Source organism: Lactuca sativa, chromosome 5, assembly GCF_002870075.4.
Source record: "Lactuca sativa cultivar Salinas chromosome 5, Lsat_Salinas_v11, whole genome shotgun sequence".
Taxonomy (NCBI): domain Eukaryota; kingdom Viridiplantae; phylum Streptophyta; class Magnoliopsida; order Asterales; family Asteraceae; genus Lactuca; species Lactuca sativa.
In genome coordinates, this window is record NC_056627.2 from 22,522,070 (window position 1) to 22,536,289 (window position 14,220).

Below are 14,220 nucleotides of genomic sequence, written 5' to 3' on the forward strand. Positions count from 1 at the left end.
TTTCTAAAACTTTTTTAGAATATTTCGTTAATGATTTTTTTTTTTGTATTTTCGGTTCAATTACATACTTATTCAATAAAGTCTTCACTTATATGTGTTGTATTATTTTAATAATTCGTTGATGTTCAAAATTTTATCTTATTTATTTTAAGAAACCCGTGTAATACACGGGTCTTACACCTAGTATATGAATATAATGTGGTAATTAAGTTTATGCATTTTATCAAACAGTTGGAGTGCATACAATTTAATTTTTTTTAAAATGTTAAAAACATGATACTTTGACTATTTAAATCATACAAAATAGTAGATTGATAGAGAATTATATGAAATTTTCCAAAAAAAAAAAACAATTTGATCTTTTTCTAACCTCAATTTTGAAGTTTTATTTGATAATCGATGTTGAATGAATGATATGAAGTTGATTTTTTTGTTGATTATCGATGATGGTGATCTAATGACGTTGGGAGTATAATTAATCGTAGATGTTGAAGATCTGATCATATTCAAGCATAATTTAAGGTTGGATTAAAAGAACCAAAAATGAATTTTTGTTGTTAACTGTTGAATCGTGTTGATAAACATGTTATCGACGAAGATCGATGATTGATTAGCACTGGATGATGTTGATGATGATTTAATTGAAGAAATCTGGATGATTGTTGAAGGTTGGAGAAGAAATTTGGATGATGAACGATGAATGAGTTTGAATTATAATCTAATTCTCTACAGATATGTCTTTGAGATTGAAGGTTGTTATCATATTTACAAGTTTACCACCGTGTTTTTTTATGCTTAGATAAAATGAGTGGCTGAGAATGATTCCTTCATTCTTAACCTTTTTTATTTTCTCAATTGAACCCACCTATATATATATATATATATATATATATATATATATATATATATATATATATATATATATATATATATATATATATATATATATATATAGGGGCGGAGCCAATTTTTTTTAATAAGAAGGGCTTACGTAGTAATAACATATTAAAATATATTTGACCTTTAAATGATAAAAAAAAGTCTTTAAATTTAAAAAAAAATTGACAAATAAACAGATCACCTAAATAAAACTTATAATGTTTTTTCTTTTTTCTGGATTTCACTATGGATCATACATTCTTAAAATAAGGAGTAAATCTGAAAAAACTATAATATAAATATAGGTATCCAACTATATTTGTAACATTTTAGTAATAAAAATATATGAGATGTAAATTAACATATATATATATATATATATATATATATATATATATATATATATATATATATATATATATATATATATATATATTAAGTATTTACATTGTTGTAATGGAAATGTATAGGCTGCTCTTTACGAGTTACAAGAAAACATAAAAGGTTTAAATGACAAACTATTACTATAGAGGCAATGTAAAAGGACTAATTATGTAAATTTGGTTTTTTAGATACACAATTAAAACCCAAGGGACTAACTAAAGGGCTTAGTCAAGAGTCAACTATGGTGGACAAATAGACGATGATTAGGGGGGGCTAAGCACCGGGCAGCCCCGATACTCCCTCCGCCAATATATATATATATATATATATATATATATATATATATATATATATATATATATATATATATATATATATATATATATATATATAACGTTTACAGTTTAGTTAGAACCATATCTTTAAATTCCATTCAAATCTCATTATCTTTTTGAGTCCATATTCATTATTTTATATGGATGTTATCCTTAGTCAGTAGAAAGATGCGTATAATATTCAAAACAAGAAAAAAATAGTGTTACTAAATGCTTACATTTACGAATCTACGTAAATCTACAAAGATAACGATATTTTTGGAAACAATTTTCGATCATTTGAAACAACAATTTGGGACATCGAATCGTACAATGCATCAAATTGCTTCAAAAATGAAAAGATATGCATGCCAAAGTTGAAGAGTTTAATGTTATTTTAACCAATAAGATGAATACTATGGAGCCTGGAGTTTCGGATGATGAATTTTTAAACACAACAAAAAATAAGTATCGCAAACACCATAATATGCAAGATTTTCGTTACAGGGTAGCGTGAATGATCTTTGTTTTCAACTTTTTTTTATATGCACATAGTCGTGAGAACATACTATGTCCAATTTGATCATCAATTGTCTCTAAGTATACTCAATGCATAAATTTTGCTTTTATCGCATTAAATAGTACTTATTTTTTTTAATTGTGTTTCGTTCTTTAGCTTTTGACATCAACATGAGACAAACAGAGTACTCCAAATGCAATTCTGAGTATAATGACTTTAATTGCGTTCAAAACTAAAGAATATTATACAATAGGTCCTATTATAAGAGGGTTCGTAGTAGTTTGACTAAGGAATTTTCACATATTTTTACTGTTTGTTACATTCTCCCCCCCCCCCCCCACCCTCCCCTATTAAAAGAACTTCGTCCCGAAATTCAACTTGTAGACGAGACATCATTAAACAATTGGGGGTATTTTTTTCTTCATTTGATATTTGTGTTCCAAGGTGAATTAAGAGTTCCAACGTACCTTCATGATAGGGTTACAACTTTGTTTCCAGTGTTTGATCTCTCAATCCACAATCTCCAATGGTTCTTCGACAAAGTGGAGTTTCGTGTTCACTTGGATTTCATTGTGAAGAATGGGATGAGTTTCATCAAACATACACTCTTTAAGGTTCGAGCACTTTATTTTGGTACTTTATTAGGGAAACTTCAGTCGATAAGTAATTATTTAATTGTTATTAGGGAAACTTCAGTCGATAAGTAACAGGACCAATTTTGGCAAGAATTTCAAGAGGTTGCCTCGTTTACCAAACTGAATCATTCCCTTCCAGGTTGAGACTTTTAACATAACCCTGTCCCCAACCTGGAATTCAAAAGCCTTACATCTCACGTCAACATAGCTCTTTTGACAATCACGTGTAGCCTTCATTCGGCCCTTGATTTGCATGATCTTTTCATTGGTTTCGCATCTTATTTTTGACCCAGTACACAGTGTGTCATTCACATGCTTCTTGGCCGGTTGGGTATCTCCGACCTCTTGCCATTATATTGGTGATCGACACTTTCATCTGTATAGAGCCTCAACTGGTGCGGCCTTGATGTTGGTGTGATAATTGTTATCATGAAGGCTTAAAGCATATCCTCTAGAGTTTGGTTGGTTCGTTCACATTGACCATCAGTTTGTGGATAGTAACTTGTTCTCATGTCTAAGTGAGTTCCCAAGAATTTCTGTAGTGATTGCCAAAATCGTGAGGTGAATCTACTATCTCTGTCAAATATGATAGAAATTGGCACCCTCTGCAATTTGATGACCTCCTTGAGGTATGTTCTAGTAAGATTTTCCATCTTACCAGTTTCTTTGATTAGTAGGAAGTGGGCAGACATTGTTAGTCGGTTGACTACTAGCCAAATTGTGACCAGTAGGCGTTTTGGGTAGTTTGATGATGAAGTCCATTGTCATTTTTTCCCACTTCCACTCGGGTATCTGTAGTTGTTGGAGTAAACCCGAGGTTTTTTGATGTTCTGACTTGACCTTAAAGCAGGTTATACATTTGGCCGTATAAGGGGTAATTTCACCTTTCATGTTCGGCCACCAATACAATTTATTCGAATATAAGTACATTGGAACACCGTAAATTTTCAAAACAAAATTTTCATTTTAAAATCACATAATTCTCATAACACATTTCACAAAAGTCTCATTTATTTAATTTACAAAATGCAACTCCATAATTGTTTGATTAATAATCCATGATCCTCGAAACATAAATCTTCCTATGGTGTCTACAATCAATCCGACGCCTTCCCGCGATCCTACAAAGAATCTGAAACACATATCACATAACACGGTAAGAACGAAGCTTAGTGAGTTCCCCAAAATACCACATACACAAATAATAAGCCTTTTATGGCTATAACTCGACATGGACCCTCCGGTCTCATGCGCCTCGGTGTGGAACCTCTGGTCGTGTGTCTCAGTGAGGACCCTCCGGTCTCACAGCTCGGTTTAGACCCTCCAGTCCTGTCTCAGTGGAACCCTCCAGTCCCACAACACGGTTTGGACCCTCCGGTCCTATCTTAGTAAAACACAGAATATAACATATATATCACACAGACAAAATACATACTATCACATAACTCAAATAAGCACATAAGACCCTCCGGTCACACATGGATACTATTCATTGTAAAGTACAATGAGAAGACTCACATCGGATGATGAACAACCCCTAAAAACGCTGTTGCTGCACACCAAGCTCTATCTATGAGCCAAACCCACAATTAACTCAATTAGTAAGTAAGTCCAAACTCTCACTCTAGGTCTAAAGGTAGCCCACTAATCAGCCCATCCATAACCAAAAACCCAATGGGCCCTCCAAGGCCCAATAACAAATGGCAAGCCTAACTCAAGGGCCCAAGGAATATATATATATATATATATATATATATATATATATATATATATATATATATATATATATATATATATATATATATATATATATTCCTCTGGTCCAAACTTTAGTGCAACAAGCCTAAACTAAAGGCCCAACACTCAAGGCCCAAAATGAGAATTAGCCCGAAAGTCGACAGTGAGGTTACGCGGGGTGTACCTCCCTTGGTACGCTCAACGTACTCTCGAATCCAGATTGGCCATTGGGGACACTTGGTCAGTACGCGGGGCGTACTAGAATTACACTTAGCGTACGACCCAGTTTCACTCTTTCTACTCATTTGGTCTTAATCAGTTAAGACCTTGTCTCATATCACATATCTGGACTCCCTAATAGCTCTTACTCCAAAAGTCAGTGACCTTATGCCTTTGCATGGCTGATAAGGTCACAAAAACACAAAACTCTCACTCTCTTATCTCAAAATGCTCATATGTCATGCATGGCTTGATTCCGACATCCAAGTCTTGATTTTTCTGACACCACACCACTAAATACACTCAAAGGGGTTATTCATAGTCTCTGGAGCTCAATATCTCATAAAGTCTCCAACTTTTGGGATAAAACCCTTAAATACTCTACTATGATGCATAAATCAAAAGAGTGAGAATGCTTGGAGCTTTATAGCTCTAGATAAAGCTCCCTAATGAGAATAAATCTCTTGATCGTTTAGATCTTTCACATATATGTTTAATAAAGAACAAACAATTAAATCAAACAAGGCAAAGAACACAATATAGAATCAATATGAAGCTTATGTTTCAAACGTAGTCACGCCTCAGCAGAGCTCGATAAAGAACTTCCACTGTAGAGGCGAGCTAGGGTTTACAATACTATGATGAGAATAATAAAAGCATTACCCACTAAGGATGCATGCATGCACCTTAAATATTAAAACCCTAGATTAAAATAATGCACGGTGGGATAGGCCCAAACCGGCTACAAAACTAGGCTAAAGGAACGAGCCCAAGACGCAACAATATGATCCCAACAATCTCCCCCTTTGCGTCAATTGGGGCGAGACCTTCACTTCGGTTGTGTGACCTTGACTTGCTTCACAAATTTAAACAACCGAGGAATTATAGCAAAAAGCGTCTGCAGAAACTGAATATACTAACGAAGCATATTAGTAAACAACTTCTTGTTAGCTTCACTGTTCTGATTACACCTATGGATGATCTCCAAAATATGCTTCAAGCAAGTAGTAGAGAACACGTGTTTTTCAATAAGAGCGAATATGCATTTTTGACCTGCACCCCTAACGAACATCACAGTATGAAACTTCGTATCAATTTTGCCCTTGATCATCGTGTTTACATTGCCAGCTCTTCCAATTGATTTGACCGTAGTACGCTTGTGAATAGCAGCGGGAATCTCTTGATCCATCTTTGCTACTTCATGAATGTAACAAACAAGCATTCTCTTGATATGATCAATGATCGGCTGATACTCCTGAGGATTGCATAGCAGAATATTGTTGAGGAGTATCTAGTCGTGTGGGTTTAGATTTGGAAGGTCGGCTAGGGAATGGTATGGACCGAGCTATCTGAGCCTCGGGTCACTTTGAATTTGACATTGGTAAATTTCCCAGCTGAAGAGGGCTTCAATACCCTGACCGTTGTAATTTTCTTCAAGCTCCAGGTCAGGTATTGTGGTTGAGAAAATTCCAAATAAAATTGCAGCAGATCCCGATCAACCTTCGGGTCTGGAGAATGAACGACAACAGTAGAGGCAAAGCAGTGAAAGATGAATGCCTTTCGGTTGATTGGCATGTCGAACTGAACATCCTTCGAGTTCTCAAGACCGAACGATAAAACAGGTTCAAGCCAATGAGTACTTGGTTCATCAATGACTTCCCTCTTGAGCGATTCAATAGTCCATTCGGGAAACATTGTCTTCTTTTTATCAAGAACTTCCTTCTCTTTCATTTCTTTCTTTAACCGATCCATCTTCTCCCGAAGCTCTTGCTCAGAAGGCTTGAATTTTAGATCAGGCTTGGAAGGAGCTTCTGTAAGAATATCATCAATATCATCCTCTTCATCTTCATCATCTTCTCCAATGATATTATTTTTCTTTTGACTTTTACTGGCCGAAGCTTCATTATCCTTCGGTCCAACAGTAGCTTTCGGTTCTGGAGGAGGTGGAGGTTGAGTTTTGTCAAGTTTGCCTCCTTGGGATTTCTTCTCTCCCCCTTGTTTCGGAAGAACGACAGTGTCCGAAACTGTAACAACCTGAAGTTGTTCATCGCCGAAAACCCATTCTACCCGTATAAATCGTCGGAGATCGAAATGTCCCGATATCGTTTTTGGGTTTAGTTAACTAATATTATATGTTTATTATCATTCAATGAGGGTCGAAATCATTTAGGAACTCATGAATTTAGCCCAAAACATTTACTCCATAAGTTTTAGAAATATCCTCGCCGGGTGACGGAAACTCAATCGGGTGTGACCTAAAGCTTCGTTTAAGGCCGGTATCGGGTAGAATTCCACCGTGTCCAAGTTTTAGGAACTATATAAAAGTGTTTAACCTCTCATTTGAAGCTTTTTCCTTCTCTCTCTACTCTCTCTCTAACCTCTCTCCTAAATCCAAAGATTAAGGGTCCAAAACTCAATTTTAAGGCCTCAAATCCTTAAGGTACCTTCCTAGCCTTAATATATAGCATATTTGGCTTCCAAATTTGACATTTAATCATGAAATAGGACAACATATATGAGTTTACGGCCCAGGAGGCTGCCTAGGCCATAAACACCAATTTGAAGGGTTTTAAGCCCTTAAACTCCTTCCTAAACTCATTTGGACTTTAGATATGGCTAAGGGACTTCAAGATATGGACTTAGAACATTTAAAACTTTGATTTTGAGTCATTTGAAGGAGTTTACGGCCAAGGCATAAGCTTGGGCCGTAAACTCATATAAATGGGGTTTTTATGCCCTTAAACCCTTCCAAATCACTAGTATGACTTAGATATGAATTATAGAATATTGCTTCTAGCATTTGGACACTTGAAACATGATTTTTGGGGGATTTAGGTGAGTTTATGGCCAAGGCATGTGCTTGGGCCGTAAACTCCCCAAGACATGGCATAAATTCAATTCTAAGGTGTTAGAAAGCCATCCAGCACCACCAAAAGCCTTGGAATAAATCATAGGACCAACCAAAAATAGTTTAAGGGCCTTAAACACATTATTTGTGGGATTTTTAAGAGTTTACGACCAAGGCTTGTTCTTGGGCCGTAAACTCCATGATTCATGGTGTTAGAATGCTAGCTAAACACCCCTAAAGCCTTTAGATGAATTTTAGAAGCCCTTCTATGCAAGTTTTAGACCTTGAAACACCTTGTAGCACCCTATAGAAGAGTTTACGACCATGAGAGGGGTCTCATGGGCCGTAAACTCCATAAACCCCTCAAATGTCCCATACAAACTCATGTTAGGCCTTGGAATAATTCTATTAGTCACATGTGATTTGTTTTGGAACCATTTAACACCATTTTCATGGAAAAATAGGAGTTTACGGCCATGGAGCCATGCTAGGACGTAAACTCCCATAAGAGGGTCTATTTGATGCTTTGAAATCATTTCAAGTCCTTAAACCAAGTCTAGAAATTATCCCCTAAGTGTTAGAAGTCATTTAGCACCATAAACCACCCCCACCATGAGTTTACGGCCGTAAACTCATGGGGAATGGGTGTTTTAGACCAAAACTCTTATATTAGTTTACTCATGGGGAGTAAACTCAAGTCCCAAGTCCCTAGTGACATTTCACGTCCTTAAACGCCACCCGGGTCCCTCCAAACACTTGTATCGGAGTGTTTTCGCGACTTGAAGCAAGTGTCCCTAACATATAAATAAACTAAGTCCTAATTAGATACAAATGTGTATCTTTACATTATAATTAGGAACCTCGTGTATTTACAAGCCCCGGATCAACTCTTAGCATCCAAATCGTCACATTTCTCGTCCGGTGAGTTCATACCCCTACGCCTTTTTTCGTGTTTTTCAATGTTTTCAGGGGGGGAATACAAGCAAAACTATAACTGTTTTCGAATTATAAACATTAATATGTTTCAAATATTATTTGGCAAATTTATAAACTCTTTTACTCCTTATGTATTATGTTGAGCATAAGGAATGATTTATCGATTACAACTAAATGGATTTTAGTTAAGAAAATAATCAAACTAATCAAATTATTATGGGAATAATTTGGGGTTCTATGTTTCACTTTATATCATGTACTGATATCTGTATTAAGTTATTAGATAAACTATGTCTGATTCAGTTGATCTCCGTATCATTTGAATGTTTTGCCAGATAATTTCATAGTATGTAACCATTTTCACTGTATCATGTCTTAAAATCTTTATATGTCTGTTATCGTATGAGAATCCTGTGAATAGTTTAATACTAGCTTGTGAGATAGTCACTACCCTTTATGGATGATCAAGTAAATCCTCTCCGAAAGTGTAACCAGAGTCTCCTGGAGGGAGAGCGAGGAATTTGTGAATAGATCTATTCGGGACTGACAATCCCACACCTTAACTGCTAGCTACAGTTAGGCGGGCACGCCTGGGGTGACAAATTCTGGATATCATTCGACGTCTGACTAACGTCAAGGAGGTCTCGTTGTCGTATCAGCATGGTTACCCGACTCACAATACGTATTAATATAAACTTATTCACAGCCAGGATTTTGTTTAGAATCTATATCTTGTTCGGGATGATAATCCCATGGTCTTGTATCTATATCTCGTTCGGGATGGTAATCCCATGGTTTTATGTCTATATCTCGTTCGGGATGATAATCCCATGATCTTGTGTCTATATCTCGTTCGGGATGATAATCCCATGATCTTGTATCTATATCTCATTCGGGATGATAATCCCATGGTTTTGAAACTAAATCTTATACGGGATGATAATCCCATGATTTTATCAATCTATCATATATCTAGTTTCGGGATAGTTATCCCATGGTTTATCAAGCTATCTTATATCTATTTTCGGGATAGTGATCCCATGGTCTTTATCGAATTATCTTATAACTGGTTGGGGATGTTAGTCCCAAGGTTTTCAAAATACTTTCTATTTACAGTTCGTCTAAATTATAGTTTTGTATATTAAACTATACTATGTGTTATTCAATCAATCTTGCATTTAGGAAAATATGGGATTTTCCTGGGGTTAACTTATAACTTGTTACTGAACTGTAATGAAAGACAACTAAACTAGTTTATATAAGAAAATATGGGATTTTCTTGGATATCAAACCTTTTCAGAAAACTAAAGGAAACCGATACATTTTCACAAAACAAAACCGCTTATGAACTCACCAGCTTTTATGCTGATTTTCAAACTGCTTGTATTCTCAGGTCCAAGTTAGACAGGTACCCGGCGATATCTTTTGGTGAAGACGGAGTGCTTCGAAGACTCGTCTCGTTTTGTTCATATGATATATGTATAACTTTTGTACAAATTACTTTTGAACCAAATGTAAACTTTCATATATATGTAATGTAATGGTTGTCTACTGTGATTACTATGTACATTGGATTTGATACTAACGTGGAGTCAACCCCGGGAACGTTTCCGCCTTTGGTTTTCGGGGTGTGACAGAAACACCTTCAATTCGACTGAGAATATCCAAGGCTGGACATAGCTTCTCAGCCAAGTGATGACGAATGGAGATCGTTAAGATAGAGTCATGGGCATCCAGGAGATGAAGCAGGATCGAATGGACATCACCGACAGAGCTGCGAATCACCTCTCTTTCAAATTTTAGATCATTAAGCTCTTGAGTTGCAGTACGGAGCTTTAAGTTCTGAACTTTGAGCTGAGAGGTTCGCTTGTCCAACTCATCCATGACTTTGTTTTCAACTACGAGCTCTGCCTAAAGAGTAGTTAACCGTTCATCAACTTTGGTATCAAGCTCTTCAGTAGCAGCTTCAATAGCTTTACGAACCACACCAAGTTGTGACAGCTCGGCCTTCAGTGAGCTTTTAAGAGAATCAACCAAATCAGTCACGGTATGTGCATTTTTCTGAGCAGCAGCTTGAAGGGAATCTAGAAAAATTTGAGCTTCTGAAATTAGTTTATCGACTTTTGCGGTCGCCTCCTTGCAGTATTTAGTAGAGGCTTCCACTGCAAGCGAAGCCTTTTGGCATTGAGAAGTGGAGGCATCAATGGCCTTCGTTGCATTGGAGATAGAGGTGTCATGCTCCTTAACTGTAGAAGAGAAGAGGGCCTTGAGAGCAGCTTCTGAGTAGGGATTAGCAGAGGAAGAGGAAAGTAACTGATCAAGCTTATCAGTCACAACCTTAAGATGTCGCTTGGTGATAGGAGCATCATCATCATCGTCGCTCTGAACACGATAAGGACTAAAGTAAGTTGAATCAAACTCCAAGTTCTCACCTCCAAGAACAGTATTGGTTTCGGTTGAACGAGTAGGAGATGGATGTTTAGTAGTGAAAGGTGTTTCGGGTGGAGAAGAATGAACCCCCGTATTAGATACGTTGGTCTGAACTCCCATGGTAGTGCTAGTAGTAGCGTCGACAAAAATGGGTGTAGGAATAGGAATAGTGGAAGAAGGATGGGATGTGATAACTGGGAAGGTTGTGGATATGGAAATAGGAATAGAAGCAGGTGGAGGAGAAGGTGCTTTAGAACGAACAGGTACCTCTGGAGTCGGCGAGCAAGGAGGGGTATCACCACGAACCGAAACCTCCTCATCAGAGCTGTCGCTCTCAGATGCAGTAGGAGAGGGTCGTTTATGTCCAATAGGTACATAATCAGAATCTGAATCGCTTGAGGACTGAAGAATAAGCCTCTGAGCAGGTTTCTTTGTCTTTTTCTTCTTGGGCTGTGAAGGTGCTGCCTTCTTAGTCTTTCGTTTCTTTGGAGTTTGCCCCTTAGCTCCTTTGATTACCTGTCCTTCATTCTATTTATCTTGTTTCTTTCCTGTAACAGCCCGGAATTTCAAATATTGATATAATTATGATTTGGGGGTGTTTTAAGAAGGGACTCGGCGAGTTGGAGCCTTGACTCGCCGAGTGGGATCGCAGACCGGGTCGTGGGTTCGCGACTGGACTCGACGAGTCCGATATGGACTCGGCGAGTCTACGCTGTTAGCGAAAACCCTAACCGTTCAGGTTTGGGACGTATAAGAGGCACTCATTGGCCGTCATTGTTCAGTCTAGCCTTCTGGGAAGAACCCTAAATCGAGTGGGTGCATCTGGAGCAAAGTCTTAGGGCCATTGTTGATCTTGGAAGAATTGTTGTGCAAGGAAGAGAAGGGATTGGCTAAAGGAGCAACAAGGGAGTCACGTTCTGAGGATTGGGGACACAGAGGATACATTATTCAGGTAAGAACTCGAATTATCCTCTGCTATGTTGATGTGTTATGGGATTAGGGTTTGTGAAACCCATTTGGAGATTAGATGGATTTTTGTGTTGTTATCCAACGTTTATAACCCTGTATTAGTACCCCTTAGAGGTCCAGAAGGTCCTATGTTTGTATATTCGGGAAAATATGTATCTCAGGAAGCAGTTTGATCGACTGCATGGCGTGGACTCGCCGAGTCGGATGATCAGACTCGGCGAGTAGCTTGAAGATTCACTGGGACTCGCCGAGTTGTTCTTCAGACTCGGCGAGTGGAGTCGGGGTGGCCCCGCGATTCTTCCAGGAGTGACTCGTCGAGTCAAAGAGGATACTCGACGAGTAGAAGGGGAATCTTAGAGGATTGAAGGACGACCAGACTCGCCGAGTCGCCAGGGAACTCGCCGAGTCCAGTCGAGCTGGCAATGGACTGTTGACCAGAGTTAACTGGTGTGATTTCTTAGGGTCAGTTAACGTGGAAGATAGAAGTATTAATAAGGGATATATGATGTTACAGGGAGCTTGTAGCTCGGAGGATCAAGTGCAAGGGACTTTAGGAGTTGCTATCTTCTAGTGTCCGCGAGGTGAGTCTTCTCACTATACTGTACCCGGAAGGGTTTGACTGTGTGACCGGAAGGTCGGATATGATATGTGATATGTATGCTATATGTGGTAAGTTATCTGTTATATGTGCTATGTATGTTATGGGCCGGAAGGCGATTATATTATGGGCCGGAAGGCATTATGTTATGGGCCGGAAGGCGATATGATGTGTGATGGACCGGAAGGTCGGCGTGGGTAAGGCCGGAAGGTTTACCCAGCAGGGACGGAAGTCCCCTGAGACACATGGACCGAAAGGTCCGGGCCGGAAGGCAATGTTATGTGGACCGAGAGGTCCGGGCCGGAAGGCAATGTTATGTGGACCGAGAGGTCCGGGCCGGAAGGCAATGTTATGTGGACCGAAAGGTCCGGGCCGGAAGGCGTATGTGCGTAAGGTATATTGGGGGAACTCACTAAGCTTCGTGCTTACGTTGTTTATGTTATGTTGTTTCAGGTTCTTACAGTAACGCGGGATGGCAACGGTTCGATTGTACACACCGAAGAAAGAGTTGTGTTTTGGAGGATCCTGGTCTTCTATTATAATGAAAATGAAACTATGTTTTGTAATTTGAATGTGAATAAGATTTTAAACAAGTGTTTTTAATAATAAATTGATTATTTAAATCAAAATTTTTATTTGAAAATCCACGGTGTTACAATTGGTATCAGAGCCTTGGTTTGAGGGATTCGGACGCGCCTACGGGTGAGTCTGGACTCAAACTGAGGAATTAAGAAAAGGTTTTCAAATAAATAGTTTTCTAAAAGTGAATAAGAGTTCAAAGAGAAAGCAAGAAAGAGCAGTGTGTACAATCAGCCAGAGCCAAACGGTGATTTCCCAAAATACCCTTACTTTTGTATTATGAAATATCTATTATGCACTTTATGAGACATTATTGCATGCTAGAGACAGGCTAGGTATTTCACATCTTAGGACTAGAGTGGCCTGATTTGTGATGCCGTAGTCTAGGGTTTGCGGTTATATGTGCGTTATGCTTTTGTGTGTATGTGATGAGTGAGAGTATCTAGTTAGAACGCACAAGGGGTAAAGCTACGGGGTACAGAGGTACTTCCGAGGATGAGCCGAGAAGGTGGAGCTACCACAGGTGGGGAGTCCTATGTACGCTTCAATGCTCGAATGCTGCTTGCTTTGTGCTTTGTGGAGTTATCGATGATGGGAGTCAGCTACTAAGTGAGTATGACGATACTCAGGAGGTAGAGGGCTGGCATCATTAGGAACTCTTCAGCAGCTGATAGCAAAGAAGTGGGAGGACAGCGGAAGGGACTAGGGAGTAAACCTAGCCAGATGAGTGCGCTGGTAGAGTAGAGGATTTCGCTGGAAAGCGAGCACGCGCGATGAGAAGGGTGAAAGAGCAGGTTTATCAGCTACTTAGGAACTCTGGGATGGTCCGTGTGGAAAGTATGGGTAGATGTGGCAGGTAGTATGGGCCCGTACTACTGAAAGCAGAGGACCCATACTTGATACAGGGGGCATTCTGAAGGTCCTAAGGAACAGATTGAGGAGTGATGTTATGGTTCGAATACCATACATCGGAGCGGATATAGAGTGATGTTATGGTCAGGGCACCATACATCGGAACAGTTTGAGATAGATGTTGTGGTTCGAGTGCTATACATTGGAGCAGATTGAGGAATGGTGCTATGGTTCAGGTACCATACACCGAAGCATGTTGAGGAGGGATGTCATGGGATGAGTACCATGGTTCGTAGTGGATGATGCTTGTGGCTATCTTG